The sequence below is a fragment of the Halichoerus grypus genome, chromosome X, assembly GCF_964656455.1.
Source record: "Halichoerus grypus chromosome X, mHalGry1.hap1.1, whole genome shotgun sequence".
NCBI lineage: Eukaryota > Metazoa > Chordata > Mammalia > Carnivora > Phocidae > Halichoerus > Halichoerus grypus.
In genome coordinates, this window is record NC_135727.1 from 88,285,945 (window position 1) to 88,312,514 (window position 26,570).

Sequence of the window (26,570 nt, forward strand, 5' to 3'; positions counted from 1 at the left end):
TGGAATATTCTATTTGTATACGGGTAAGAGCTTACAAAGATATCACAAACTCAATACTTAGAGAAGCCACGCAGGTTAAGGTTACCTAGGCTAGATGGGGAATATGGTGAACTCTGAATACATGTCCTATCTAAAAGGGGAGGGAGGGAGCAGCTCATCAACTCCACATAATTGTTGACAAGAGGGAATACTGGTTCAGTATCTTCTGATTATTCTAGAGAAGCTGGAATTCTGAGTTTTAACTAAAAATTGACTTGGAAAAAAAAACACAAAAAAATAAAGTATTGAAAATACTTGGTTAGGAATAGATTCTAAAATGTTGCTTCACAAAATTACAGAATTTCACAGAAGAAATACAATGGAGCTTCTCAAAAAACAGGCATGCCCAGGGTAAAAATATTGAATTCTATTGTCCCTCTCCCTTCAGCCTATTTACAAGCTACTTATATCACATCAGGGATATGACAGTTAGAATTCTCCAAAACATCACACAAAATTTCCTGAAATCGACTGCAGACTTTGAATGCATCATGTCCATAAAGTGGGAAAGTCCAATAACTATTCTCAGACTTGGATGGACCATGCAAATTGTCGATTATATAGTTCAGTTATGAAGACCCTAGTCAATAACAATGATGTGCCATTTTTCCATTGTGATTTAAAGCTTTGTGTTAAGAAACTGCCATCTACATCTAATAAATATATGAAAACCTTAAAAAAAGAAAATCACTTCAATTTCAATAATATAGGTAAATTAAATGTAAATAGGATGGAAAACATCATATCATGCAAACATTAATTAAAAAGCAGGAGTAGCTATATAATTACGTAAAGTAGACTTCATCACAAAGTTAGCAGAGATCAAAATAAAACATACGAATAATGAAAGAATCAATCCTCCAGGAGGACTCTTTTTTTCATCCCTCCTATCCACCCCTCCTACTGTGTGTATGGATCTTTGTGTTCCAGAGGCTTCTGTTCCTGTCTCTGTCAGAGCAAGCACCACACTATTTTGGTTATTATATTTTTGTATAACCGACCCTAAGAAATTCTAAGTGCTTTGGAAAGCATCTCTACATCCTCAGAGTCCAGTCCAGTACCTGGCGCCCAGCAGGTGCTCGGGCAATAATTGCCTTATGATTGAATTTCAGGCCAGTAAAGGCTGTTTTGATAGGGTCAAGGGGTCTCTACATCACATTCAACAAGTGGCCAATCGGGCTGACGCAATGAGGCTGCTCAGCAACTTACTAGGAAACCAGGGGCGGTGGGCACGCGCTGGGAAGGCTGCAGGCGCCATGGGCAGGGTGAGGTACGGCGCCGGCACCCAGCCGCGGGGGCGGAAGCGGCCCGGGGATCCCGCCGCCGCCTGCGCAGCCATCGCGGTGATGGGCGCGCGGCGCCCCCCTTTCCAAGTCCGCGTGGGGAGCCACGCGGCGGGAAGGAAGCCCGCGGCGGCCAGGCGGGATCCCGCAAGGTTGCGGCGGAAGCGCTGGTGGCGGCGGGCCCGGGAGGCAGGATCCAAAGGGCCGCTGCGATCCCCGAAGCCGCCGGCGCCCGCCGTGTCCCCCGGCGAGATGGACCTGGGCGCGCAGCGGGAGCGCTGGGAGACGTTCAGGAAGCGGCGGGGCCTCAGCTGCGAGGGCGCCGCCAAGTTCCTGCTGGACACCTTCGAGTACCCAGGCCTGGTGTATCACACCGGAGGCTGCCACTGCGGCGCGGTCCGCTTCGCCGTCTGGGCCCCCGCAGACCTGCGCGTGGTGGATTGCAGCTGCAGGCTGTGCAGGAAGAAGCAGCACCGACACTTCCTGGTCCCCGCCTCGCGCTTCACTCTCCTGCTGGGCGCCGAGAGCATCGTCACCTATCGATCCCACGCGCACCCGGCGCTGCACAGCTTCTGCAGCAGGTGCGGGGTGCAGAGTTTCCACGCCTCTGGCTCTGACCCCGGCGTGTATGGCGTCGCCCCGCACTGCCTGGACGCCGGCACGGTGCGCAGTGTGGTCATCGAGGAGGTCGACGGGGGCGACTGGGGGGAGGAGGCCGTGAAGGAGCCCAAGGCCATCCAGAACGCGTCCCCCGAGTGAGCCCCTGCCTCTCCTCCCGAAGAGGAGCGGTGACTGGGGCCGCAACACGGCTGAAACATGCCCGGTTCCCCCCTCTACCCCCCCCGCCCCGAGGAGCCACCTCAGTGCTTGTGAAGGGATTGCTGTATGAAAGAGGTCGGTTTCTGGACTGGTGAACCCGTGATGTCTCTCCAGCCCTCCACCCCTTCCCTTTCAGTGTTTTGCGACGGACTTGGACTTGCTTATGATCAAAAAACTGAGCACACGTTTGTCTGTCCACAGCCCTAATCTTCCAATCCAATAAACAAGTAGCGTCTCTACTTTTTCAAGTCGCCTTGTGTAACACTCCCTTGTATTCTTTATTCTTCATAGAGTTCTCATAGGTCATTTTCAGATCATTCATACGTACTGTACCGTTATGGTGCTATTGTGAACAAGATTGTTTTTAACGGCCGCACCTGGTATGTAGGACCACTCACTATATCCAAACACTTCTGTGAACATTTATTAGGACGTTTCCTATTGATTATCTGTGTGCGTGTGTGTGTTTCAGGTAAGCACTCACGTTTTCGCTACTTAGAGATAAGCATTGATTTCAGCCACATTGCTTATTTAATGTGTTTTTATATAGTATGTTTAAGGCTCATTAGTGTGACATACCTCATTGCACTTACGTTTTCAAATGATGCTGCCATTTTGCTTGGTTTTGTTTTAGAAACTGCCTGTGGGTAGGGTGATGGGGAGACAGAAGAATGAGAAAGATGTCTGTGCACTGTATGTACGCCTTCTTTGATGTTTTGAAATTCCTATCTTGAACATGTGTTAAGTATTGAGAAATTAGTAAACACTTTTTAAAATGAGATTGTATGGTTTGATTTATATTTGCAGCAGGGCTTGCCTTGGGGAAGTGGTGGCTGTTGAAGGTATTTTGTCTTATTATTTGAAAGATGGTGGTATCTCTGGTTTTTAGAGTGGCAAAAAATTCTCCAGATCCCCTAAATTTTTGAGAAGGAAAATAGTAGAGTGTTTACAGATTCAACCTCCTGGGCAGACTATGTTTGTTCTTACTAAATTATCAGTGAATACTTGTTTTCTCTTTTCCATTGATTTGAAATCTCAAAATCTCCTCCTATCAAGTCATCCCATAATGTAGGAGCATCTCCAGATAGCTGAGATTTAGCCATCTCAAGCTGGCTTAATGTTTGAGATCAGAAGACAGTATGATACTAGGAGAAAGTAATTAGTATAGCAATATGTGAAAATCATAGATCCAGAAAGAAATCGGCAGCAGGTAATTGTTTCCATAAAGAACATATGTAAGGCAACAGTTAGGTACTCAGAAAAATTGAAAGGAAATAAGGTTTTTCTCTTAAGAGTGAGACAGAAAATCAAAGCAGAGATATGCAAATTTTCTTTTAAAAAGTAGAGCTGATATATACGTGTAATTGCTTGTATAAAACAATTAAAAAAAAACAGGTGATGAGAAACTATATTGTTTAGGGGCATATGTATGGTGGGAGAAAAGCAATAAAGAAATGCAGGGAAATAATTTAAGGAAGCATCAGATTAGGCCTTAACTCTACAGAGGAGGGATGGCTTTGTGATTTAAGTGGGGAGCATGTTACGTGTTCCTGTTACTTTGGGTAAAAACACACTGCCCCTGACTTAGTCCATAAAATAACAACCATTTTATTATATGCATGGAATTTCAGAGTAAGGAGTTCTGAAAGAGCACAGTGGATATGACTTGTTTCATATGATGTCTGTGGCCTCAGTGGGAAAAAAAAAAAAAACCTGAATGGCTGGGGGCTGGAACCATTTGAAGTCTCATTTACTTGCATGACTGGCACCGGTATTGAGAAGTCTGGAAGACCAGGACTGACAAGCAGAGTGTCTACATGTTACCTCACCATGTAATTTGGCTTCCTCACAGCATGGCAGGCCTCACAGTAGTCAGGCTTCACACTTCATGACTCAGGTTCCAAATAAGAGTGTTTCTGTAAGTGGTAGTGGTATCACATTTTAGACAGACTCAGAAGTCATGTCACATGACTTCTGTCATACTCTATTAATTACAAGTGAGTCACAAGCCCTTCCAGATTCAAGTAGGGGGATTAGACTTCATTTCTGAAGGGGGAAGGTGGCAACTTTTATAAGAGCACGAGAGATAGGAGATATTGCTGTGGCCATCGTTGAAAAATACAGTCCTTTTTTTCATGTTTCAAGTTTTTATTGAAATTCTGGTTAGTTAACATATAGTGTAATATTGGTTTCAGGAGTAGAATTTAGTGATTCATCACTTACATATAACACCCAGTGCTCATCACAAGTGCCTTCCATAATATCCATCACCCATTTAGCCCATCATCCACCCATCCACCCTCAGTTTGTTCTCTATAGTTAAGAATCTCTTATGGTTTGCCTCCCTCTTTTTTTTTCCTTCCCCTATGTTCATCTGTTTTATTTCTTAAATTCCATATATGAGTGAAATCATATGATGTTTGTCTTTTTCTGACTGACTTAACACACTTAATACACTCTACCTCCAGCCACATCATTGCAAATGGTAAAATTTCATTCTTTTTGATGGCTGAGCAATATTCCATTGTATATATGTACCACATCTTCTTTATCCATTCATCAGTCAATGGACATTTGGGCTCTTTCTAGAATTTGGCTATTGTTGATAATGCTGCTATAAACATCTGGGTGCATGTGCACCTTCAAATCTGTATTTGTGTATCCTTTGGAGAAAATACAGTCTTACAGTAGGCTTTTAGGTAGCTGTTTATGCTTCATTCAGATGTTTACTCTATAATTATTTAAGAGTTCACATATAGTTTATGTACAATTAGTGTATGAATTAATTCACAATATAAAAAAGGATGATTCTGACTCCTATCTTGGAGCCAGCTCAAGACCAGACTAATGCATTACTGGAGGAATAGAGACAGTATGACAGCCAGGAGGAGGCTGGTTGTTTAGTCCTTGAGCAAAATTTGGAGATGTCCATCCAAGCATAATCGAAGGCAGAAGTCCAGAAGATGGTAACCATTTCTGATCCCACTGGAAAAGCTTAATCTATCATTACTTGGACATATTGGACTGACTTAACAACGTAACTGAATGCCCCTTCCTCTGTCCTTTCTGTTTTTTTTTTTAAAGATCTTATTTATTTATATGCCAGAGAGATAGAGCACAAGCAGGGGGAATGACAGGCACCCCGCTGAGCAAGGAGCCCAATGCGGGGCTTACTCCCAGGACCGTGAACTGAAGGCAGACGCTTAACAGACTGAGCCACCCAGGCACCCCATCCTCTGTCCTTTCTAAGCATTCATTCTACAGATATTTACTGAGTGTTTACCATGTGCTAAACAGAATGTTAGAAGGACTTAAGGCTATGGGGGAAAAAGCAGAGGTGGATAAAAATGTTCAAGTGCCAATGCTTAGGGTAGATATAAAAGAGACTCTTCTAACTTAGAAGATCCATTTCTCTTTTTCCACAAAGAAAAGTATTTATAGCATTACACAAAAGGAAATGAGAAGGGAATCAAAGTGTGTCACCAAAAAAATCAATTAAACATGATGGCAGTAAGGGTGGAAATCAGAGACCATAAAAGCTATAAGACATACAAAAACAATGAACAAAATGACAATCCTAAGTCCCCTATCAGTAATTCTTAAAATTAATGGATTAAATATGTCAATCAAAAGATACAGACTGGAAGAATGGATTAAAAAAAAACAGATTCAACTATATGCTGTTTACAAAAGGTTCACTTTAGATCAAACATCATATGATTTCACTCATATATGGAATTTAAGAAATAAAACAGATGAACATAGGGGAAGGAAAAAAAAAGAGGGAGGCAAACCGTAAGACATGTACAGATAGAAAGTGAAGTGATTGAGGGACAGCTGGGTGGCTCAGTTTGTTAAGCGTCTGCCTTCCACTCAGGTCATGATCCCAGGGTCCTGGGATCGAGTCCTGCATTGGGCTCCTTGCTCAGTGGGGAGCCTGCTTCTCCTTCTGCCTCTCTCTCTCTCTATCTCTCTATCTCTGACAAATAAATAAAATCTTAAAAAAAGAAAATGAAATGATTGAATAAAGATATTCCATGCAAATAGTAGATAAGAAAGAGCAGGACTGGCTATATTAATATCAGAGAAAATAAACTTTATGTCAAAAACTGTCACAAGAAAAAGAAGGACATTGTGTAATGACAAAAGGGTTAATACATGGAGAAAATATAACAATTTTAAATATATGTATCAAAGATCAGAGCTATTAACATATGAAGCAAAAATTGATGGAATTGAAGAGAGACATAGGCAGCTTTATAATAATAGTAGATTTCAATACCCCAATTTCAATAATGGATAGTATAACCAAACAAAATATCAATAAGGAAACAGAAGGCTTGTATAACACTATAGACCAACTGGACCTAGCAGCCATATACAGAACACTCCACCACCAACAGCAGAGTATACATTATTATCAAGTACACATGGACCATTCTCCAGGATAGATTATATGTTGGGCTACAAACAAGCCTTAATAAATTTTAAAAGATAGAACTCATACAAAATATGTCTTCCAATCACAATGGAATGAAACTAGAAATCAATAGCAGAAGGAAAACAGGAACATTCACAGATATGGGGAAATTAAATGATACACATTTAATTAAACAAAAATGAGTCAAATAAGAAATCACAGGAAAATTAGAAAATACCTTGAAACAAATGAGAACAAAAACACAACATACAAAAACACAGGTTGAAGCAAAAACAGTGCTAAGAGGGAAATTTATAGTTATAAATGCATACATTGAAAAAGAAGAAAGATCTCAAATCGACAACCTAACTGATGGCTTCCCAGTGGAATTCTATCAAACATTTAAAGAAGAGTTAATACCTATTCTTTTCAAATTATTCCAAAAAATAAAAAAGAAAGGAAAACTTCCAAATTCCTTTTAGAAGGTCAGCATTTCCTTGGTACCAAAACCAGATAAAGACTTCACTAAAAAAGAGAACTACAGGCCAATATCCCTGATGGACATGGATGCAAAAATCCTCAATAAAATACTAGCAAACTGAATCCAACAATACATTAAAAAATCGTTCACATGATCAAGTAGGATTTATTCCTAAGTTGCAAGTGTTTCAATATTCACAAATCAATCAATGTGATACATCACATTAATAAAAGAAAGGATAAGAACCACATGATAATTTCAATAGATGCGGAAAAAGTATTTGACAAAGTACAACATCTGTTCATGATAAAAACCCTCAACAAAATAGGCTTAGAGGGAACATACCTCAACATCATAAAGGCCATATTTGAAAAATTCACAGCTAATATTGAGTAAGGGACAGGCAGGGCTAGGTAGAGAGAGATAGATAGGGGGCTATGTGACTAGGCTCACGCAGGGACTACATATTCAGGCTCACAGAAATCCAAGATGTGAAGAAATGCTAAGATAGGTATACAAAACCAGAGATAAGGAAATATAGTGAGAACAACGAGACTACCTTGTTTGTCTTTAGTGTCAGAGACGAGTTATATCTATGAGTTACAGCTGGACCACTGAAAGTTACTAAACTTCAAAGAAAAACTAAACATGGTGCTATCAGTGGTAGAGATTTAAGTTCCCTGGTCAGTTTTCAGTAAAAGACTGCCAGTAACAGCCAACAGTGGCAACCCATTCAGGACTCCTGTCACTCTAGAGAGCTTTTTTCTTTCCTCTCTGTTTTCACCTTCACTTAATAAACTTTCACTTCATTTCATCTTTTTGTGTTTGAGAGACTCATTCTTCAATTTTGTGAGACAAAAACCCAATAACCTTATAACAGTATCATCCTCTAAGGGGAAAGACTGAGAGCTTATCCTCTATGGTCAGAAACAAGACAGGGATGTCCATTCTCACCACTTTTATTTAACATGGTACTGGAAGTCCTAGCCACAGCAATCAGATAACAAAAAGAAATAAAAGGCATCCAAATTGGCAAGGACAATGTCAAATTTTTACTATTTGCAGTGACATGATACTGTATGTAGAAAACCCAAAAGACTCCACCAAAAATTGCTAGAAGTGATAAATGAATTCAGTAAAGTCATGGGATACAAAATCAATGTACAGAAATCTGTTGCACTTCTATACACAATGAAACAGCAAAAAGAGAAATTAAGGCATCAATCCCATTTACAATTACACCCAAAACCATAAGATACCTAGGAATAAACCTAATCAAAGAGGTGGAAGACCTGAAATCTGAAAACTATAAAACACTGATGAAAGACATTGAAGAGGACACAAAGAAAGGGAAACACATTCCATGCTCATGGATTGGAAGAACAAATGTTGTTCAAATGTCTATACTACCCAAAGCAATCTACACATTTAATGCAATCTCTATCAAAATACCAAAAGCATTTTTCACAGAAATAGAACAATCAATTTTAAAAATATATATGGAACCACAAAAGATCCTAAATAGTGAAAGCAACCTTGAAAAGGAAAAGCAAAGCTGGGTGCACCTGGGTGGCTTAGTCGGTTAAGTGTCTACCTTTGGCTCGGGTCATAACCCCAGAGTCCTGGAATCAAGCCCTGAGTTGGGCTCCCTGCTCAATGGGAAGTCGGCTTGTCCCTCTCCCTTTGCCCCTCCCCTGCTCGTGTTCTCTCTCGCTCTCTCAAGTAAATAAATAAAATAAAATCTTTTAAAAAAAAGGAAAAGCAAAGCGGGAGGCATCACAATTCTGGACCTAAAGTTATATTACAAAGCTGTAGTGATCAAAACAGTATAGTACTGGCACAAAAATAGACTCACTAGAACAGATCAATGATCAATGGATCAGAATTAAAAACCCAGAAAGGAACCCACAACTATATGGTCCATTAATCTTGGACAAAGTAGGGAAGAATACCCAATGTAAAAAAGAGAGTCTCTTCAACAAATGGTTTTGGTGAAATTGGATAGCAACATGCAAAAGAATGACACTAGACCACTTTCTTACAGCATACACAAAATACATTCAAAATGGATTAAAGACCCAAATGTGAGACCTGAAGCCATTAAAGTCCTATAGGAGAGCACAGGCAGTAACCTCTTTGACATTGGCCATAACAACTTGTTTTTAGATATATCTCTTGGGGCAGGGGAAACAAAAGCAAAATTAAATGATTGGGACTTCATCAAAATAAAAAGCTTCTGCACAGCAAGGGAAACAGTCAACAAAACTAAGAGGCAACCTATGGAATGGGGTAGATATCTGCAAATGACATATCTGATAAAGGGTTAGTATCCAAAATATATAACATACTTATAAAACCGAACACAGCCCAAAAACAAATAATCCAGTTAAAAAATGGGGAGAAGCAATGAATAGACATTTCTCCAAAGAAGACACACAGATGGCCAACAGACACGTGAAAAGATACTCAACATCATTTATCATCAGGGAAATACAAATTAAAACTACACTGAGATATCACCTCACACCTCTCAGAATGGCTAAAATTGACAACACAGGAAAAAACAGGTGTTGGCAAGGATTCTGAGAAAGGAGAGCCCTCTTGCACTGTTGGTGGGAAAGCAAACTAGGGCAGCCGCTCTGGAAAACAGTATGGAGGTTCTTCCAAATGTTTAAAATAGAACTCCCCTACCACCCAGCAATTGCACTACTAGGTATTTACCCAAAGGATAAAAAATACTGATTTGAAGGGTCACATACACCCTGATGTTTATAGCAGCATTATCAATAATAGCCAAATTATGGAAATAGCCCGAATGTCCATCAACTGATGAATTGATAAAGAAGATGTGGTATATATGTGTATATAATGGACTATTACTCAGCCATCAAAAGTGAAATCTTGCCATTTGCAATGAAGTGGATAGAGCTAGAGTGTATTACGCTAAGCAAAATAAGTCAGTTAGAGAAAGGCAAATACCATATGATTTCACTCATATGTGGACTTTAAGAAACAAAACAGATGAACATATGAGAAAGAAAAAAAGAGAAAGAGAGAGAGGGAGGCAAACCATAAAGGAAACTCTTAACTATAGAGAACAGACTGAGGGATGCTGGAGGGAAGGTGCATGGGGGGAATGGCTAATTGGGTGATGGGTATTAAAGAGGGCCCTTGTTGTGATGAGCACTGGGTGTTATATGTAAGTGATGAATCACTAAGTTCTACTCCTGAAACTAATATTATGCTATATGTTAACCAACTAGAATTTAATACAAACTTGAAACATTAAAAAAAATTAAAAATAGAAATAGCATATGATCCAATAATTCCACTACTGGGTATTTAGCTGAAGTATACAAAAATATTAATTCAAAAAATATATGCACCCTTATGTTTATTTCAGCATTATTTACAATAGCCAAGATTAGAAGCAACCTAAGTGTCCATCAATAGACAAATGGATAAGGAAGATGTGGTACACACACACACACACACACACACACACACCTCACATGCTGGAACATTAGACAGCCATAAAAAAGGATGAGATGACCTTTTTCACTTCATCTTCTACAACTCTTCCTCTCACCCAACATTCTCCAGCTACCCTGAAACTCTTTTAGATTCAAAAATAAACCACCAATCATATCACTTCAGGGCCATTGCACCTGCTGAAACAGATCTCCCAAGATTTTCACATAGCTGGATCTGTATCATTCAGTGTCACTCATTTTGTCAGGTATTTCAAAAGCATCTTATCTCAAGCAGCACCTTCCATGCCTCCTCACACTCCATCCTTTAGCTGACTTCACTTTCTGCATAACATGTATCAATCCTAGAAATACTCATTTACCGTGTAACATCGTTCTCCCTGTCCCTTGGAATGTATGCTATATAAGCACAAAACATGGGTCTTGCTTATTTTCTGCTGTATCTCAAGTGCATAGAACAATACCTTGTGCACAGCTGGCACTTGAAAGATGGTGTTAGAAGAAAAGAAAGAATTAATAATATAAATGTGTACATATTGTATCAAATCCACATAAAGACTCAGTGAGATATGTGGCCTTTCTACCCAGTAAACACATGAGAAAACTAATTTAAAGAGGTTGAGTGACTTTCCTAGGTCAAAGCGAAGAAAAATAAAGCATACAGGATTATATTGCCTATTGCAAAGTAGAATGATGTCTATGTGTAATCACATCAGGCGTATTGGAAAGGACAATTGCGGCAGAGGCCAATACATGGGGATGCCTTGCTTAGCATGAAGGGCTGGGAAGCTGTAGCTCCTCTTTTTGTCCTTGCACACTACATGGGGTACAATAATAAAAGAGTTCCCCAGAAACAACAGTTCTCTGGGAAAGGTAGCGGAAGCCTGCTTCAGAGCTTTCACCTCTAAGGGTTCTCCAGGGGCGAAGGCCCATGAAATACCAAAGAGACTAGCAGTTGTGTTTTCCTCGAAGTTGTCTCCTGATCAACTACTATACTGTATTTAGCATCTTTAATGACTTATGTGCAGGGAGAACCACAGACAGGCCTGGATTTTCTTTGGAAAACAGGAGTTTTGAGGTCTTGTCATAGACAAATTCTGAGTCCTGGTTACAAACTGGCACCCTGTCAGAATGAAGCCCTATAACCCCACCCTACTCCTCATGCTTTCCCTAAGAAGGAATACATGGGGACCCAAACAGACCTGCTGCCATTCACCAGAACCTTTAATGCTGTTTTTTGTATATGCCATCATCAATATGGAGAAGCAGCAAGCCAAAACCCTTGGGGGATGGGGAGAGGGAGTAAGATTGTCATTTAATCATCTCTTTTTTGTCCTCTCATCTAAGGCATAAATATGGTTTCTTTCTTAGGTGGTCTATAAAAATTAGCTGTAAATTATTAGCCCTAACAATTCTTTTTGTAATAGCTGGCAACAGCGGTGAGATTGCGCCCTCCAGTGGACTTTGTAGGAACAGCCACAGCTGGACTTCAGGAACAGCCAGGGCTCTGTGCAATTAATAGCTCTTTTGTAGGCCCGAAAATGCACAGAAGAGAATTTCTGGGAGCAGCATCAGAACTCAGAGGCAGCTGATTCTTGTCTTCAGATGGTACAGGAAGAAATTCCTTGGCGTCCGGTTGATTTCTCAGTTATGATACTTTCATCATTAGTAACAGTTTCAGGCATCACATCCAGGCACAGCATAATCTAACAAAAAAGAAGGGTTGTTTAGCCTTGGGCATATTTTTTTTGGAGATTGAGGTAACATTTTCCATAAACTTGCCCCCAAATTCAGATTACACTTACCCTTTCTTAATCCTGAACGTGATCTTGATTCATTCAGGATAATAAATCTTATCCTCCATTATTTTCCATTCCAGGAAAAAGTAAATTCTTTTGCTTTACCTTTTCATCCATGTTTTAACCTGACCTAGATGAGTAGGACAAGGATGTTGATGGATTTCTCCTATATATCCTAGTACTCCCATCCTAACTACCCGATTTCACCTCTCAGATGTGTGGATCTCAGGTGTGGACCTTGAATTGCTGTGCAGTGGGGATTTGGGGCTTCATGGTTGAGCAAGGTAGAAATGGACCCTGCTTTTAGGGAACTCAGTTACCTGCAGACAACAAATAAAGAATCTTCAACTTTGACTAGTGCACTGTGTGATAGGCAAAATTCTCCTTCACTCTGGACCAGTGGGCTCTTTAGGAGGTATAGTCTCCTCAACTGACCCGTATGTTCAGATGTGAAGGATGAGTATGAGTTAGGCCAGTGGGAAGTAGGTACAGTTTTCAAACGAGAAGAACAGCATGCTTGAGGTCCTGGGGACCATAAGGCATGGAATATTCAAGGAACAGACTTCATCCCTGGCCCCAGTAGCAGTTCAGAGGAAATATTGGTTTACCCAGATCATTCCCCTTCAAAACGATGAGAGTTTAATCTGATTAATGTGAATAAGTTAAAAAATGTGGGCATAGGGCCAGGCCATCTGGGTTTAAATTCCAGCTCCACCTTTTACTAGCAGTGTGAAGTTTCCAAGTTGGAACAGATAGTTCAAGCATTAACATCATGTGACACCATCTTTAGAGTGTATGTGTGGTGGGGGGCTGTATACATATGTTCCCATCCAGGCAGCCTATGATGCAAGATTTGACACAATTTTTGGAATTTTTTTATGTTGAGGTAATTTCAAATTTATAGAAATGCTGCAAAAATAGTAAAGGAATCCCCATTTACCCTCTATCCTTTTATTCAAATTTCTCAGTTGTTAACATTTTACCACCTTTGCTTTATCATTCTCTCTCTCTCTCTCTCTCTCTCACACACACACACCTATTTTTTTGTGAATCATAAGTTGCAGATTTCATGTCCTTTTATGCCTAAATATTCATTGTCGTTCCTAAGAAAAACATAATTATCAAAACAAGGACATTCACATTGATGAAAATATTATTTACAGATTTTATATAAACATCACCAATTTTCCCAATACTTTTTATATCATTTTTTCCTGATCAAAGATCCATTTCAAGATAATGCATGGTACCTAATTGTCATGTCACTTTAGACTCCTTCACTCGGGACCAGTTTCTTAAGCTTTCCTTGTCTTCTACACCTTAACATTTTTCAAAACTCTGGGCTAATTATTTTGTAGAGTGCCACTCGTGTTGGGATTGTCTAACTGTTTTTTCATGATTCAATTGAGGTTAGGCATATTTGACAGAAACATCATAAAAATGATAGCATGTCTTTCTCATTACATAATAAAGGCAGGCATGTGATTTGTCCTAATATTGATTCTATAACCTGATCACTTGGTTAAAATGATGTCCACCAAGTTATCCCAATGTAAATTTATTATTTTCCATTGTAATTATTAATTATTCTGTGAAGAGATATTTTGAGAATATGTAAATATCCCATTGATCATAAAATTTTCATGGAGTACTTTTAGTGCTCCTTTTCATTTATTTACTTATAGCACAGATTCATGGATTCCTATTTTATTCAATTAGTTACAATTCATTGTTATCATTGTTTACTCTTTTTTGTTTCTGGTTTCTCCCTGTATTTTATTTTATTTTTTTTCCGGCTTTATTGAGATATAATTGACACATAACATTGTGTAAATTTAAGGGGAACAATGTGATGGTTGGACTCACACATATATTACAAAATGATTACCATGATAAGGTTAGTTATCATATCCATCTTACCACATAATTATATTTTTATGTGTGCTGAGAACATTTAAGGTCTACTCTCTTAGCAACTTTTAAGTATATAATACAATATTCTTAACTATGGTCATCATACTGAATATTACATCCTCAGACTTATTCATCTGATAACTGAAAGTTTGTACCCTTTGACCAACATGTACCCATTTCCCCCACCCCAAGCCCCTGGCAACTACCACTGTGCTCTCTGTTTCTATAAATACGTGTTTGTTTGTTTTTTAGATTCCACATATAAGTGAGATTCAATAGTATTTGTCTTTATCTGCCTGACTTATTTCACTTAGTATAATGCCCTCAGGGTCTGTACATATTGTTGCTAATGGCAGGATTTCTTCTTTTTTATAGTTGAGTAATATTCACACACACACACACACACACACACACACACACAGAGGCATTTTCATGTCTTGGCAATTTTGAGTAATGCTACAGTGAACATGGGGATGTAGATATCACTTTGAGATAATGATTTCATTTCCTTTAGATATATACCAAGAAGTGGGATTGCTGGATCGTATGTTAGCTGTATTTCTAATTTCTTGAGGAAACACCATACTGTTTTCCATGGTGATTATACCAATTTACATTCCCACCACCAGGATGTCTTCACATCCTTGCCAACACTTGTTATCGCTTGTGTTTTTGATACTAGCCATTCTGACAGGTGTGAGATGATCTCTCATTGTGGTTTTGATTTGCATTTCCCTGATGATTAGTGACGTTTAACATCTTTTTATGTACTCATTGGCCATTTCTATGTCATCTTTAGAAACATGTCTATTCAGTTCCTCTGCCCATTTTAAAATTTGATTATTTGTTTTGTGTTTTTGCTATTGAGTTCTATGAGTTCTTTATACGTTTTGTTATTAACCGATTATCTGATATATAGCTTGCAAAAATTTTCTCCCATTCTGTAGGTTGACTCTTAATTTTGTTGATGGTTTCTTTTGATGTGCAAAAACTTTTTAGTATGATGTAGTCCCACTTGTTTATTTTTTGCTTTTGTTGCTTTTGCTTTTGGTGACATGTCAAAAATATTGGTGCCAAGACCAACATCAAAGAGCTATTTCCCTATGTTGTCTTTCAGGTATTTTACAGCTTCAGGTCTTACAATTAAGTCTTTAATCCATTTAAAGTTAGTTTTTCTGAGTGGTGTAAGATAGGGGCCCAATTTCATTCCTTTGCATGGGAATATCCAGTTTTCCTAATGCCATTTATTGAAAAGACTATCTTTTCCCCATTGTATATTCTTGGCTCTCTTGTCAAATACTAGTTGACCATATATGCATGGATTTATTTCTGGGGTCTTAATTTTATTCCATTGGTCTATGTGTCTTGTTTATATGCCATTACCATACTATTTTGATTACTATAACTTTGCAGGATAGCTTGAAATTAGGAAATGTGATGCTTCTGGCTTTCTTTCTCAAAATTGCTTTGGCTATTCAGAGTCTTTTATGGTTCCATATGAATTTTAGGATTGTTTTTCCTATTTCTGTGTGAAATGCTATTGGAATTTTTATAGAGATTGCATTGAATCTATAGATGGATTTGGATAGTATGGACATTTTAACAATATTAATTTTTATGATCCACAAATATGGGATCTTTCCATTTATTTGTGTATTCCTCAGTATTTTCCATCAATGTCTTATACTTTTCAGTGTAGAGATCTTTCACTTCCTTGGTTAGATTTATTCCTAAGTAGTTTATTTGTTTTGATGCTATTGTAAATGGGATTGTTTTCTCTAATTTTCTTTCAGATATTTTGTTGTCAGTGTATAGATATGCAACTGAGTTTTGTATGTTGATTTCTTTTAAAGATTTTATTTATTTATTTGTCAGAGAGAGAGAGAGAGCACAAGCAGTGGGAGCAGCAGGCCGAGGGAGAAGCAGGCTCCTTGCTCAGCAGGGAGCCCGATGCAGGGCTCAATCCCAGGACCCTGGGATCATGACCTGAGCTGAAGGCAGACGCTTAACCGACTGAGCCACCCAGGGGTCCCTGTATGTTGATTTTATATCCTGCAACTTTACTGAATTCATTTATTAGTTGTAACAGTTTTTTTTCATGGAATATTTAAGATTTTCTGTATATAAGATTATGTCATCTTCAAACAGAAACAATTTAACATCTTCCTTTCTGATTTGGATGTCTTTCATTTCTTTTTCTTGCCTAAATGCTCTGGCTAGGACTTCCAGGGCTATGTTGAATAAAAGTGATGAGAGTGGTCACCCTTCTCTTATTCCTGATTTTAGAGGAAAAGATTTTAACTTTTCACCATTGACTATGATGTTAGCTGTGAGGTTGTCATATATGGCACTCATTACATTGAGGTATATTCTTTCTATACTCAATTTGTTAAGAACTTTTATCTGAAAGGATGTTGAATTTTGTCAAATGTTTTTTCTACATCCATTGAGAGAATCATATCATTTTTATCTTTAATTCTATTAATGTGGTGTATCACATTTATTGATTTACATATGTCGAACCATCCCTCCATTCCAGAGATAAATCCCAATTGACCATGGTGTATGGTCCTTTAATATGCTGTTGAATTAGATTTGCTAGAATTATGTTGAGAATTTTTGCCTCTATATTTATCAGTGATACTGGATTGTGGTTTTCTTTTTTTGTAGGGTTCATATCTGGCTTTGATATGAGGGTAATGCTGGCCTTGTAAAATGAATTTTGGAGTGTTCGATCTTCAACTTCCTGGAAAAGTTTGAGTAAGATTGTCATTAATTCTTCTTTAAATGTTTGGTTGATTGTTTGCATATAACACCCAGTGTTCCTTGCAATACGTGCCCTCCTTAATACCCATCACCAGGCTAACCCACCCCCCACCCTCTTCCCCTCTGAAACCCTCAGTTTGTTTCCCCGAGTCCATAGTCTCTCATGGTTCATCTTCCCCTCTGATTCTCCCCCTTCATTTTTCCCTTCCTTCTAATGTCCTCCATGCTATTCCTCATGTTCCACATGTAAGTGAAACCATATGATAATTGTCTTTCTCTGCTTGACTTATACACAAACAATGAATCATGGAACACTACGTCAAAAACTAATGAAGTACTGTGTGGTGATTAGCATAACATAATAAAAAATAAGTAAACATTTGTTGTATTATAAAAAAGTAACAAAAGCTTTATTTTCAAGCTTAAAAAAATAAATGTTTGGTTGAATTCACCAGTGAAATGCTCTGGTCCTGGGCTTTTCTTTGTTGGAAAAGTTTAGATTGTTGCTTCAATCTCTTTAGTCATTATTGAACTGTTGAGGTTTTTTATTTCTTCATGATTCATGCTTGGTATATTGTAGTTTCATAGGAATTATCCATAGCTTCTAAATTTTTTTTAAAAGATTTTATTTATTTATTTGAGAGAGAGAATGAGATAGAGAGAGCATGAGAGGGGGGATGGTCAGAGGGAGAAGCAGACTCCCTGCTGAGCAGGGAGCCCAATGCGGGACTCGATCCCGGGACTCCAGGATCATGACCTGAGCCGAAGGCAGTCGCTTAACCAACTGAGCCACCCAGGCGCCCTCCATAGCTTCTAAATTATCCAATTTGTTGGTGTATAATTGTTCATAGTAGCCCCTTATCATCCTTTGTATTTCTGTGGTTCCAATTTCCATTATAATTTTGTTTATTTGAATCCTCTCTTTTTTGGGTTAGTCTAGCTAAGAGTTTGTCAACTTTTTTTCAAAAAGCCAACTCGTTTTTTTTTTTTTTTATTCTCTTGTCTTTCTAGTCTCTATTTCATTTATTTCTGCTTGAATAATTTTTCCCTTCCTTCTGCTAACTTTGGGTTTAGTTTGTTCTTTTTCTAATTCTTTGAAGTACAAAATTAGGTTGTTTATTTGAGATCTTTCCTTTTTCTTATGTAGGCATTTATTGCTATAAACTTCCCTCTTAGAACTGCTTTTGCTGAGCATGACTGGGAGGAGTTTGAGAAGATGGCAGAGTAGGAGGACCCTGAGCTCACTCCATCCCATGTTTTTTTTTTTTTTTTTTTTTTTTAAAGATTTTATTTATTTATTTGAGAGAGAGAATGAGATAGAGAGAGAGAGCATGAGAGGGGGGAGGGTCAGAGGGAGAAGCAGACTCCCCGCTGAGCAGGGAGCCCGATGCGGGACTCGATCCCGGGACTCCAGGATCATGACCTGGGCCGAAGGCAGTCGCTTAACCAACTGAGCCACCCAGGCGCCCCTCCATCCCATGTTTATAACTAGATATCATCTACATCCAAGCCAATAAACCAGAGAGTGATCAGAACACTTGCAAAACAAACTCCACAACCAAATACAGAGAAGAAGCTGCATCTGAAAGGTTAGGAAGGTCAGAAAGGTGGAGGGAAACTGCCCATAGGAGGGTGGGAGCTGTGTGCAAGGAGAGGGAGAGAAACAGGCACTCACATCAGGGAGCTCATACAAGGAAGACTAAACCCCGTAACATTTGGCTTTAAAAACCAGAGGGGCTGAATTCAGTGAGTTTATAAAACCAGTTATATTTGGAGCCTGGAACTTTAAAAGCCAGCGGATTCAGCACTGGGTTAGCCAGGAGGGTAAGTGATAGCTGGGTCACTGCCCTTAGGAAGACAGCAGCCCAAGGAGAGGCAATATAAAAAAAAGCAGTTTACACAATGCTGGTGGGGAGGCAAACAGGAGACAGATCTGTTAATACAGTTTTTGGAACATGTTGAGGGACTTCTTTGAAAGCAAGGGACCTGGCAGGTGCTATTTTTCCTTCCCTGGCCCCCAGCATAAACACAGAGCCACCTGCAGGAAGCGGGGCTGCACAGACACTTTTAGCCTTAGCCCAGGGCTGAGGACTGATTTTGTTAAAGCTGAGCACACATTATACTCACCTGCAAGGTTGCTAAAGGAAATTTTCAACTTTTAATGTTTGTGGGCACTGCTCCTGGGCTCCCTGAGAAGCTCTACTTTTACCAAGGTCGGGATGACTCCACCAGACGTCAAAGCATGGGCTCTATTTCCGCCCCCAGCACACATTGTACATCTGCTTCATTAGCAAAGAACCTAAAAGAAACCTTTCAAACTAAAGAGTAAAAATCTTCCTAAATTCTATTCCCATAGTCTGAAGCCTGCAAACTGGCATATACTAAAAACATAAGATGAAGTTTGTAACTTTCTGAAGTGCCATTTTTCATGATGATTTGTAACCTTATTGTAACAAAAAACATACATAACCCTGTATTAAACATTCCTTCTTTGGAGCAATGTCTTCTTTGTGACGATTGTATATCCTGGGCACCTGTCCTCACTTGGGCTCCAAAAAAATTCTCCTCCTCTATCACTTTTTAAAGAAATTCTACAAGGTTTGTTCATTTTTTGTTGACAGTTCTTGGCGTAGTACGCAGGATAGCAGAGCAACTTGCCTGAGAACACCAGGAGGTCCTCTGAAACTCAGCCCTCAATACCAGCGTGGGCGCTTTGGGCCCCTCTGACTTCTCAGCACCTCACAGGGGCATCTGGTGAGTTCTCTTGCTATCGGGACCTCCTCGGTTTGAGTTGACAGTCCTGACTTGTATTCAAGATGTTAAAGGTTACCAGTGGGAATAACCTAGAGGGGGCAGTTGATGGGTCGGTTGTTTTAATTTGCATTATACGAGTTGAAGTTATTAATATAAGGCTTGAATAAATTTCCTGGCTAGAATTATGAGAGGCTGAATCACTCAGCTCCAAAGAGAAGGGACCCTTGCTCCTTCTGGCCAAACGGCTCTCCCAGGTGACTGAAAGGCTAGCGGAAGTGTCTCACCACTCACTATTCCTCGAGCCCCGTAGCGGTCCCACAGGAATTTCCCTTCTCATGAGGTAACGAACAACTGGCTCCTCCAGGGACGCACACATAAGCACTGATCATCCCTGTGAGTGCTCCGAGCCCCCTCGGTGCTCTGAGACCCCACTGGGAGAAACCAAGACACATAAGAGACTGTATCACGGCCATTTGGCAGGGACACTCACAAGCAGCACCCTCTCGATCCACCAAAATTTACATCCTAGGATCTTATTCAAGCCTTACTCTAAAAATAAAACTGAAACCAGAAGAAATGGGGACCTGCGCTTCAAAGGACGGAACAACCCCTGGAACACCAACCACCACCCACAGGAAACCCTGCGAGGCTGTGTGCAGAGTACATCGGAGCCTAGACTTGCAAGTGCCTACTGAGATGGGAAAATTTCAGGATAGCCTGAGTCTCAGATGGCCCAAATGGGTTCTTTTGACATGTGCGAATTCGTTTCTCGGGCACACAATTAGAGAAAGCCAGCTACAAGACGAAGTAGCCAGAAACTAGCAAGCCGTTTGGTTCAGTCAGTGAAGCCCCTGGCTTTTGGCGAGGAACCTACGATCACAGAGCTACTCGGGCTTCCTCTAGTTTGTTTGTTGCTGCAGCTTTGGGTATCTCTGCCCAAAAACTGGCCATGTTCTAACTGGAAATGGACAACCACCAATTAAGGGATCCATAAATTATAATGCTGTCTTACAATTAGATTTGTGTCAGTAGAGGGGGGATATTTGGAAATTGGGTCTTCAATGTCCTCTCCACAAATATTAATGAAACATAGACTCACTTTTGTTTGCATCCTGACCGTGTGTATGTGTCCATCCGTGTGATAAACATGAGATATTTTCTCTACCTCCAGATGGTATTGCTAAAATTAATTTGTAAAAGAGCTCTATTTAATCGGTTTAAAGGCAAGTGCTTGTAAAAACTGGGCATTCTAAAACTCAAGAGGATAAAAGCTAGTCCAAGTGCTTTTCAAGTTCCCACGATCTGAGATAACCTTCCTTACATTCAGACGTTTATGTTACTCCATACTAAAGATGCATCACAGGAACGGACCACTTGAGGGCCCCAGGAGATGAAGATGAACAAAATTTAAGGCACTGGGTTCCCTTCCCAGTGGTCAGAACAATGAGGAAGAAGAGGAAGCAGGCAGGCAGACACTAGAAATCCTAAATCCACCCCCACTCCCCATGCACAAGCACCAGAACTGAGGCCCAACCCACTGCCTGCTCCCCTGCCTCTTCCAGTGGGCGGAAAGCCAACCAGACAGGAGACGGAGATTTGAAAAATTACGAGTCCATAATTCTAAATCTGCCTCCAGCCTTGCCAGGGGGGTACCCCTGCTGCATTTGCCTCTGCCTCCTCCTGTTCCTGCACCACCACCTGAGCTGTTCACACAGCCAGCTCATGTATCATTTTTGGTGCCTCTAGCACCATCGGATCCTGCTGCCCTGACCCTCACTATCAAGGAGCAAAAGGCACTCAAGCTTTTGGGCCCCCTCCTTATGAGGTCAAACTGAAGCACCTCCCAAGTCAACATGAAGGAGCCCAAGGGCTCCCCTGGACTTCAACCACTCTCTTCAGACCTCCCCACGGGAGCCCCAAATAAAATGGACCAGTGGGGAACAGGTTGATTTTTTTAGTGGATACAGGTACAACATATTCCATATTAAAGCTAATTTAAGGTTGCTGATTTGATTAAAATCAACTTCTCTTTAGTGTTATCAACTTCAAATATAATACAGATAACCAACTTTTTTTCTACCTGAATTTATTAGTTAAATTCATGTTATCTCTGTTGCAACCTGTCAGCAGAGGGGAATTAAATTAATGGTTGAGGGGCACCTGGGCACAGTTGGTTAAGCACCCAACTCTTGATTTTCGGTCACATCACAATTTCAGGGTGAGACTGAACCTTGTGTCAGGCTCCACACTGGGCATGGAACCTGCTTAAGATTCTCTCTCCCTCTCCCTCTGCCTCCCCTACCTCCCTCTCTAAAAATAAATAAATAAATAAATTTAAAAAATAATGATTTTGTCTGTCTCATGAAATTTTTATGGGTAATTGTTAAGAACAAATAAGTTAAATAAGTAAAAAGGTTTATAGATGTATGTTTAAATAGCTTCCAAAAATCACTGGTAACCTAAAACTTGAAGTTAAATCATTGAATATCTAAGTCCTTTTCAAATAAAAAAAATAAAATACTAAAGTTTTTATTTAAATTCCAGTTAATGTGCAATTAGTATTAGTCTCAGGTATACAATATAGTGATTCAGCACTTCCATATAACACCTGGTGCTCATCACAAGTGTACTTCTTAATCCCCATCATGTATTTAACCCTCTCCCCCGCCCCAACTTCCCCTCTGGTAACCATCACTTTGCTCTCTACAGTTAGGAGTCTGTTTCTTGGCTGTCTCTCTCTCTTTTTTTTAACTTTGCTCATTTGTTTTGTTTCTTAAAATTCCACATATGAGTGAAATCATATGGTATTTGTCTTTCTCTGACTGACTTATTTTCCTTTTGTCTTCTTATTACAGAGAAATTAAAGATACTTGGGTCTGTTGGCGAACATGCTTTGTGCCTTACTGGAGGATTGTTCTATGAAAATAAAGACATTTTGAGATATTATGAAATATATTCATAAATTTTCCAATCTAAAGAATTCTAGTGTAATAATTCACAATTTGTTACTAGTTATTTTTCACTGGAGACTAAGAATCCTAAGAATAAAAATCCTGATTAATATGATTGAAACTTCTGGAAAATGATAAAGAAAGCAACTTGGTATGTAAGAAGGAAGGAGATATGTAAGAAAGGGATAAGGAATGAGAATACATTTTGTTGACAGGAAAGAAAATAATTTTGCCCTAAAATGAGACTGGTTCTTTAGAGCAGGACAATTTAGGACAAAATCTAAAAGAAAACTATAGAAGTTTTGTGAAGGGGAATCCAAAAGAAAAGAGAAAGGGCCCAAATTAATAAAATAATGAATGAAAGGGGACAGATCACGACAAACACCAAGGAAATAGAAACAATTACTAGAAATTATTATCAACAACTATATGCCAATAAACTGAGCAACCTGGATGAAATGGATGCCTTCCTGGAAACTTATAAACTGCCAAGACTGAAACAGGAAGAAATTGACAACCTGGATAGGCCAATAACCAGTAACGAGATTGAAGCAGTGATCAAAAACCTCCCAAAAAGCAAGAGTCCAGGGCCTGATGGATTCCCTGGGGAATTCTACCAAACATTCAAAGAAGAAATAATACCTATTTTCCTGAAGCTGTTTCAGGAAATAGAAACAGAAGGAAAGCTTCCAGACTCATTCTATGAGGCCAGCATTACCTTAATCCCCAAACCAGGCAAAGACCCCATCAAAAAGGAGAATTTCAGACCGAAATCCCTGATGAATATGGATTCCAAAATCCTCAACAAAATCCTAGCTAATAGGATCCGACAATACATTAAAAGATCATCCCCCACAACCAAGTGGGATTTATCCCCGGGATGCAAGGGGGGTTCAACATTCACAAATCCATCAGTGTGATAGAACACATTAATAAGAGGAGAGAGAAGAACCATATGGTCCTCCCAATTGATGCAGAAAAAGCATTTGACAAAATACAGCATCCTTTCCTGATTAAAACTCTTCAGAGTATAGGGATAGAGGGAACATTCCTCAAGTTCATTAAATCCATGAATGAAAAACCCACAGCGAATATCATCCTCAATGGGAAAAAGCTGAGAGCCTTTCCCTTAAGATTAGGATCACGACAAGGATGCCCACTCTCACCACTATTGTTCAACATAGTACTAGTAGTCCCAGCAAAAGCAGTCAGACAACAAAATGAAATAAAAGGTATGCAAATTGGCAAAGAAGAAGTCAAACTCTCTCTCTTTGCAGATGACATGATACTTCATGTGGATAACCCAAAAGACTCCACCCCCAAATTGCTAGAACTCATACAGCAATTCAGTAATGGGGCAGGATACAAAATCAATGCACAGAAATCAGTTGCTTTCTTATACACTAACAATGCAGCTGTAGAAAGAGAAATTAGAGAAACGATTCCATTTACAATAGCACCAAAAACCATAAGATACCTTGGAATAAACCTAACCAAAGAGGTAAAGGATCTATACTCTCAGAACTACAGAACACTCATGAAAGAAATTGAAGAAGACACAAAAAGATGGAAAATATTCCATGCTCATGGATCGGAAGAATAAACACTGTTAAAATGTCTATGCTACCCAGAGCAATCTATACCTTCAATGCCATCCTGATCAAAATTCCAATGACATTTTTCAAAGTGCTGGAACAAACAATCCTAAAATTTGTATGGAATCACAAAAGACCCCGAATTGCCAAGGAAATGTTGAAAAAGAAAACAAAGCTGGGGGCATCACGTTGTCTGATTTCAAGCTATACTACAAAGCCATGATCACCAAGACAGCATGGTACTGGCACAAAAACAGACAGATAGACCAATGGGACAGAATAGGGAGCCCAGATATGGACCCTCAACTCTATGGTCAAATAATCTTCGACAAAGCAGGAAAAAAATATGCAATGGAAAAAAGACAGTCTCTTCAATGGATGGTGCTGGGGAAATTGGACAGCTATATATCCTTAAAAAAAAAAAATCTCCTAATGTCAGGGACTGAATTTTACCTCCTTCTGATCTTAAGTTTCCACCCCAAAGAAACATGGGAATATACATTATGTTTGCTCAATGCACAAACTCCATCTTTCCTCATAAATAATCATAAATTTCTCTACCCTTTTATCAAGATATATGTAAAAGATTCTTTGGATTTACTTCTTCTGTCTGAGTTTATTCAACATTCCATTGGTTCCTTAAAATTGTACTTATTGGAATTCTTTTACTGTCAATATATCTTTTTATAAATGTTTATATCAAATGTAAATGTATATATATTCGCACCTAACAAAAGGGATTTGATGGACCCAGGGCAAACAGTCTAGTCACCTTGGCACCAAGGTACATAAAATAATGTTGATCACCAGTGATTTCAGAGGAAAGATTATTGACCTAATGTGGGAAATGACAAAGGAAAGTTTTAACTTTTTTTTTTTGGAAATTTTCAACTTTTAATGTTTGTGGGCACTGCTCCTGGGCTCCCAGAGAAACTCTACTTTTACCAAGGTCAGAATGACTTCACCAAACTTCAAAGCGTGGGCTCTATTTATGCCCCCAGAACACACTGTATACCTGTTTCATTAGCAAAGAACCTAAAAGAAACCTGAAAGAACTAAAGATAGGAGTAAAACCCTCCCTACATTCCATTCCCATAGCTCTGAAGCCTACAACCTTGCACACACCAAAAGGATAAGATAAAGTTTGTAATTTTCTGGAATGTCCTTCATCATGATTTGTAACACTTGATGTAACAAAAACCCACATAACTCCATATTAAACATTCCTTATCACGATCACTGCCTTCTTTGTGAAGATTATGTATCCTGGGTCACGGTCCTCACTTGGGCTCAAATAAAACTCTCCTTCTTTTTTTTTAAATATTCTAAAAGGTTTGTTCATTTTACATCAACAGGGTGTATGGCTGCCACTGTGCTTAATATCCAGCCACCACACTGCACCAAGCCATGTGGCCCCAGCCACTAGCATGTGCTGGTCCCAACTGCAACCAGTCATGGTAGTAACTCATGCCCCCAGCTGCCCCAGCACACAGCTCCCAGCCAGTACAATGCTTCAGGGTATCTGGCATAGGACTAATGGCCCAATGCAAATTTAGCTAACACCACTGCCCTGCTCCCAAGTTCCCTGGCAGGCATGCCCCCTCAGAGCTGGCCTGTCTGGGTCCCACTAGCACTACAGAGAGTAAGCCCAGCCGACAACAGGCAGAGAGTCAGTTCACATGACTGCACTGAAAGGAAAAGTGACTCAGACACAACAAGACATAAACAACATACTCTCCTGATGCATCAGGTTCTGTTGAACAGGGGACACTGCACTGCCGGGCACTCCAGGACCTCTTCTTCATAAAGTCATTACTTTCAAGAGCAGAAGACATAGCTGACTTTCTCAGCACACAGAAACAGACACAGAGAGGCAAACAACATGAGGAGACAGAGAAATATATCCCAAATGAAACAACGGGACTAGGCCACAGACAGAGATTTAAGTGAAACAGATATAATTAATATGCCTGATGAGAATTTAAAGCAATGATCATAAAGATACTCACTGGCCTTGAGAAAAGAGTGGAAGACATGAATAAGACCCTTAAGATAGAAAAAGAGAATAACATAGCAGAGATGAAGGGCACAACAGACAAAATGCAAAACACATTTGATGGAATGAACAACAGGCTGGAAGAAGCAAAGGAACAATTTAGTGATCTAGAAGACAGAGGAATGGAAAGTAATTAACCTGAAAAAAAGAAAGAAAAGAATTATGATAAATGAGAATAGACTCAGGGAACTCAGTGACTCCA

General features: G+C 39.5%; 1 protein-coding gene and 1 pseudogene across 1 annotated transcript in view; one reads left to right on the forward strand and one right to left on the reverse strand.

The window, feature by feature from the left end:
- LOC118548679 (centromere protein V-like protein 3) overlaps nucleotides 1–26,570 on the reverse strand; it is a 241,896-nt gene that overhangs the window by 55,543 nt on the left and 159,783 nt on the right. The gene's annotated exons all lie outside the window — the stretch shown is intronic.
- Nucleotides 1,034–2,920, forward strand: LOC118524426 (centromere protein V-like protein 3 pseudogene; annotated as a pseudogene).